The 6,696-nt window shown below is 41.0% G+C and overlaps 1 pseudogene; it reads left to right on the top strand.

The window, feature by feature from the left end:
• Positions 1-5,923: 5,923 nt before the first annotated feature.
• Chac2-ps1 (ChaC glutathione specific gamma-glutamylcyclotransferase 2, pseudogene 1) lies at positions 5,924-6,434 on the top strand (annotated as a pseudogene).
• The last annotated feature ends 262 nt before the right edge of the window (positions 6,435-6,696 follow it).

The raw sequence follows: 6,696 nt of genomic DNA, 5'->3' as shown, positions 1-6,696 counted from the left end.
TTTGCAGCAGACAGCATGCTGTTGCCTCTCCTCACTCACCCTCTGCCTCAATTCCCATGGGAATAAGCAGATCCTTGTGGAACACCCTGCCTTCCTCCCACCTGTGGACACCTCCAGATTCCTTTCATAGCCCATCTTCATTCCCAAGTGTCAGCTCCCAATATCTCAAAACAAGTTTTACTGGGAACCCCCAGTGACCACACCTAGCAGGATACCATAAGAATTCCCTACTAGGCAACACACAGTCACCACACCCTCCTAAGAATCAGAGAGGGCAACAGAAACCAAGAAACAAAATAGCCACCCAGCAAAGACAAGACCAGATATCAGCACTTCAGATTATGATCTTCCCAAATCCAAATGCCTGAACACCAGTGTAAACACATAACAGCAGCCAGAGCAGTATGTCTCAGCTTGAGCTCAGCAAACCTACTACAGTATGGTCTGAGAAGTGTGGCACAGCTGAAACACAAGACAAGACCTCAAAAGTAGCCAGTACGAGTAGAATAGACTTCCTTAAAGAAACCTATGAAATACAAACAGCAGAAAAAAATGAATAAAGCGGTTCAACATCTGAAGTAGAAAAAGAATTAAAATAAGGAAATTCCAAACTGAGAGAAATGCCGAAGTAAAAAGCTTAGAAATTCAAATAGGAACCTCAGAGGCAAGGCTCACCAACAGAACACAAGAGGTGGAAGAGAGAATCTCAGGTATTGAAGACAAGATAGAAGAAATAAGATATCTCAGTCAAAGACGATGTTAAGTCTAAGAACTCCCGGAACAAAACATTTAGGAAATCTGGGACAGTATGAAAAGACCAAATCTAGGAAAAATAGACATAGAGAAAGGAGAAGAAACCCAAGTCAAAGGCACATAAAATATTTTCAACAAAATCACAGACGAAAATTTCCCTACCCTAATGAAGGAGTTGCTTATCAAGGTAAAGAAGCAAACAGACTACCAAATAGCATAGACTAGAAAAGAAATTCCCCTCAAAACACAATAATCAGAACACTCAATGAACAGAACAAAGAAAAAATATTAAAAGCCACAAGGAATAAAAGATCAAGTGACATCAAGAGGCAGATCTGTTAGAATTACACCCCACTTCTCTAAGAGACCACAAACACCAGCCAAAATACTGTACAGAGCAACACTTCCAATCACAATAGGTGGAGAAAATAAGATATTCCATGATAAAACCAAACTTAAGGAATATTTATCTATAACTCCAACCGTATAGAAAGTGCTACAAGGAAAATTCTGACATAAAGATGCTTACCAGACTCAAGAAAATCAAGAAAATACAGGGAACAAACAATCCCAGAATAGCAAATCAAAAGAGAGGAAAGACACACACACACACACACACACACACACACACACACACACACACACCACCACCACCACCACCACCACCACCACCACCATCATCACCACCACCATGACAGTAACAAAATAACAAGAATCGACAAATAGTGCTCATTAATATTGATAAATATCTTAACATCAGTGGCCTCAGTGAATGAAATGGATGCAAAACCAGGATCCATCCTTCTGCTGTATCTAAGAAACACACCTTAAATTAAGAACAGATATCACCTCTGGGTAAAAAGATGGACAAAGATATTTCAAGCAAATAAGCCTAAGAAGTAAGTTGGGTTGCTATTTTAATATCTGACAGACATCAAACCAAAACTAACCAGAAGAGATAGGGAAAGACACTACCTACTCACCAAAAAAATTCAGTCATTGTAAGTCTTAACATCTGTGTTCCAAACAGAAGGGCACCCAAGTTTATAGAAACACTATAGCTTAAACCATATACTGACCCTCATACATTGATATTGGGAGACTTCACCGCTCACCAATAGACAGGTCATCCAGAGAAAACTAAACAGAGAAACACTGGAGCTAACTGCTCTTATAAACCAACCAAACAAAAGAACATGTCTTCTTCTCAGCACCTTATGGAACTTTCCCCAAAACTGACTATATACTGGGACATAAAGCAAGTCTCAGCAGATACGAGAACACTGAAATAGCACCTTGCATTCTTTCAGACCACCACAGACAAAAGATAGATATCTACAACAACATAAATGACAGACAGTTTACAAATTCGTGGAAACTGACAAATTCTCTACTCAATGAAAAATGGGTCAAGACAGAAACTTAGAAAAAAAACAAGACTTTCTAGAACTGAGTGAAAATGAATATACAGTATTCCCAAACTTATGGAATACAAAGAAGAATGTTCCAAAAGCAAAATCATAGCACTAAATGCCTACATAAAAACAAACCCTGACCAACAAAGAAAACCAGAAAAATCTTACACTAGCAGCTTAAATTCACACCAAAAGCTTTCGAACAAAATAGTGCAATAATAGTCATTAAAACACTCCCAACCCTCTCAAGTCTGAACCACCAACCAAAGAACACACACACACACACACACACACACACACACACACACACACACACACTCCACCACCACCACCAAGGTCTACCTTGACTTCCCCACACATGTATAGCAGATGTGCGGCTTGGTTTTCATATGAGTTCCAAACAACTGGAAAGGGGGCTATCCCAAAAGCTATTGCCTGTCCATGGGATATGTTCTAGCTGGGCTGCTTTGTCTAGCCTCAGTGGGTGAGGAAGTGCTTAGTCTCAAAGAGACTTGAAATGCCAGAGTCGAGAGAGGTCCCAGGATGGCCCCCACCTGCTCAGAGAAGGGGAGTAGAGAATGGGGGAAAGATTGGGAGGGGGGCAGCAAGCGAGCAGAATATAAAATGAGTACGTTAAAAAATACCGATACTCAAGTTACTCCACAAAAAAATTAACAGAAGGAACATTGCCCAATTCACTTTATGAAGCCACAGTTACCCTGATACCGAAACTCCATAAAGACAAGAAAGAAAATATGTCAATTTCCCTTCAGAACATAGATGTAAAAATACTCAATAAAGTGCTTGCAAACTGGATCCAAGAACACATCAAAAAGGGCCATTCACCACGATCGAGCAGGCGTCATCCTAGAGATGCAAGGATGGTTCAACATACAAAAATCGGTATAGTTCACCGTGTAAACAAACAGGAAGGAAAAAGGAAACCACAAGATCATCTCGTCAGATATGACACCACTTCATGATAAATATCCTGGAGAGACTAGGGATACAAGAGACGTACATAAACATAATAAGGATAGTCAAAATCAAGTTAAAATGGAGAAAAATTAAAAACAATTCTACTAAAGCAAGACAAGGTTGTGCACTCTCTCCATACATAGTTAATATAGTACTTAAAGTCTTAACTATAACAATAAGGGAACTGAAAGGGATCAAGGGCATACAAATTGGGAGAATGGGGGTAGAGCCAAAATACCTTTATTTACAGATGATATGATAGTATACATAAGTGACCTGAAATTTTCCATTGGGAAACTCCTACGGCTGGTAAACACTTTCAGCAAAGTAGATGGGTACAAAATTAACTCATAAAAATCAGCAGCCTTCCTATGTACAAATGACAAACTGACTGAGAAAGAAATCAGGGAGGCAACGTCTTTTACAATATCTTCAAATAATATAAAATATCTTGGGGGGAACTGTATACAAACAAGTGAAAGATTTGTATATTAAAAACTAAGACACAGAAGAAATTGAAGAAGATATCAGATGTGAAAACTTTTCATGCTCATGGACCAGTAGGATTAACATAGTCAAAATGGCCATCCTACCAAGAGCAATCAACAGATTCAGTGCAATCCCCATAAAAAGTCCAACACAATTCTTCATAGATCTTGAAAGGACAATCTTCAGCTTCATATGGAGACACACACAGACACAGACACAGACACAGACACAGACACAGACACACACACACACACACACACACACACACACACACACACACAAGGATTGCTAAAACATTCAATAATAAAAGAACTGTTAGGAATATCATCATTCCCAACCTCAGATTACACTACGGAGCTACAGTGATTAAAACCAGCATGTTACTGGCACAAAGGCAGGTAACACAGTCAATGGAATCAGTCCACATACTTATGAAGATCTGATTTTTGATAGAGACCAGAGATACATGCTGGGAAATAAGGCAGCATTTTCAACAAGTGGTCCTGGTCAAACTGAATGTCTGCATATAGAAGTTGAATGTCTGCATGTAGAAGAATGCAAACAGATCCATCCTTACCTCCCTGAATAACTCAACTCCAAGTGGGTCAAGGACCTCAACTAAAATCAGATACACTGAACCCAAGAGAAGAGAACGTGGAGAAGAGCCTTGAACTCATTGGCAAAGGAAAAGACTCTCTAAACAGACTACCATTAGCACAGGCATTAAGGCCAACAATTAATAAATGGGACCTCATGGAACTAAGAGAATTTTTATATGGCAAAGGACACCATCATTTGGAATGGCAGCCTACAAAATGGGAAAAGATATTTTACCTACATCACATCCTATAAAGGGCTAAAATCCAAAATAGATAAAGGACTAAGAAAACAACAACAAAACAAACATACATCTAGAAAACAAATAGTCTAATTTTTAAAATGAGGTATAGACTCTAAACAAAATTTGCAGAAGAGGAAACTCCAGTAGCTGAGAAACCCTCGGGTATGGTTTCCTTCTTTAGGTTGGAGCTCACCTGTAGCTCCTTCTGTAGGGTTGGATTTGTACATCGATGTTGTTTAAATCTGGTTTTACTCTAGAACATCTTATTTTCTCCATTTATCGTGATTCGCCTTGAGCTAGAGCCCCTGAGACCTCACTCCCTTGGAACTGGAGACTCATAGGAGCTTCCCTGGATTCCCCCAGGAGCCAGAGTGCAAGGAGCCTTTCTTGTTTTTCCTTTAGCTCCTGAGCTGCTCCATTCACACTCTAACTTGAGCTATTGCCCCAACACCAGGAGAGCCCCCAAGTCAGACATTCACCCTGTCTCATTACTGTTGTACAAATATACCTGGACCTCACGCTGAGCAACCAGACACTAGTGGGCACCTGGCAGTGGTCTAGCTTGGCATTCTCCACTGGGCCTTGGACTTAATGAAAAGGCCCTTTCTCTACATTGGGAAAAAAAGAATAACAGGAGACATTCATAGTTAGAATAGATATTCTGATTCAATGCTTGCATTATATAATATTATATTGTTAATATAAATTATGTTAATATTAATATTATTAAATATAAATATATTTAATATTATATGTGTGTATATTAAAGAGGCTTAAGCCCACAGGGGCTGAAGTGGCTCACAGAGGGTTCTAGAGCGGACTGAAGGCAGAGTAAGGAGGCACACTTACTGCCTCTGAGTCTCACAGTAGCTCATCCACTCCTTCGAAGGGCAGCATTAGAGTACTTGGCCTTCGGGTTCTCATATTTCTGGAGAATGTCATCAAAGACTGTCTGCACAGAATTCTGTCTTAACTGGTCACTCCCTTGGGCCATGAATGACATATGATCAGGTAAAGGACCAACAGGCACTGCCATGATCCCACCTTTCCTTCAAATATTCTTACAGCCCCAATACTCCCTACCATGTGCTGCTCCCAACCCCAGCCTCTCTCTGGTCCACCCCAAGTTGACGCTGGTTGTCACCCTACATGCGTCCTTTGATTGTCTTCTTCAATTTTGACATTTAGTACCAGGGAGTTCTCAGAATGCCTGTGGGAATTTGCACTCTGCTTGCTTTGTCACTGTCACACTGTGTTCTCGCCAGATAGGACCCCAAACATTCACTAGACTAGCTAGCTGATTCATCTATAATATCCACTGTCTTGTCCCAAACCTATGTCTTTTAACAATCTTGATTCTGTCTCAGAAAACAAGCGTGTGTCCCCAAGTTGCTGATTACTCATATTGGTAGCAGTCCCTTCCTGACACTGGGGTAAGTCTGAGAAGATGTGGGTGTTTGGTTACAGGTCCCTCATCTGGAAGGTGGACTTCCTAACCCCAGGACAAGCTGGTTGTTTACATCACAAACTATAGCCAGAGCTTCTGGCAAGACGCCACTGATGAACACAGGGTCCTCACAAGCCTGGAAGAGTTGTGGCTCTTGTTGAAGATCCTGGGGGTGTTGCTTACGATAGGAAAAGAAGAGGACGTTAAAAACTACCTTGAATTCAGAGAGAAAGGGGGCTCGAGAGCTACAACGGTCATTGTTTTATCCAAAAGATGCTGCAGCAAAACTTACGCAGCGTTTGTTTGCTATTGCTCTTCATTGTATGGAAATCCCAACTCTCTTGGTTCTGCACCTCTGGAAGACATTGCCGAACACAATCTCAGTGCAGCTGGTCCACGTGGTAGAAATAGAGAATGTCTTTTTGAACTTGCAGGTTCTATTAGGAAACTTGTGCCAGGACACACAGACAAGCATCTCTTCTCTTTGGGAAAACTCGTAAAGGAATGTTAAGAAGGGAACTAAAACACACGGTTGCCTGCTCCTCGAAACAGGCAGAGCTTTTAGTCCTCAGGGAATAACTTCACTGTTGCCCAGTGGTAGTGGTGCGCCCCTTTAATCCCAGCACTGGGGGAGGTAGAGGCAGATGGATAGATGGCTCTCTGTGAGTTAGAAGCCACGCTGGTCTACAAAACTTGTTCCAGGGCAGCCAGGGCTACCCAGAGAGGAAAATATAAAAACAGTAAGTTCAGAACAGAACGGCAGTATGTTTCAG

The sequence above is a fragment of the Rattus norvegicus genome, chromosome 20, assembly GCF_021556685.1.
Source record: "Rattus norvegicus strain SHRSP/BbbUtx chromosome 20, alternate assembly SHRSP_T2T, whole genome shotgun sequence".
Lineage (NCBI taxonomy): Eukaryota > Metazoa > Chordata > Mammalia > Rodentia > Muridae > Rattus > Rattus norvegicus.
The sequence above is the reverse complement of the archived record's forward strand: the minus strand, read 5'-3'. Positions and strand labels throughout refer to the sequence as shown.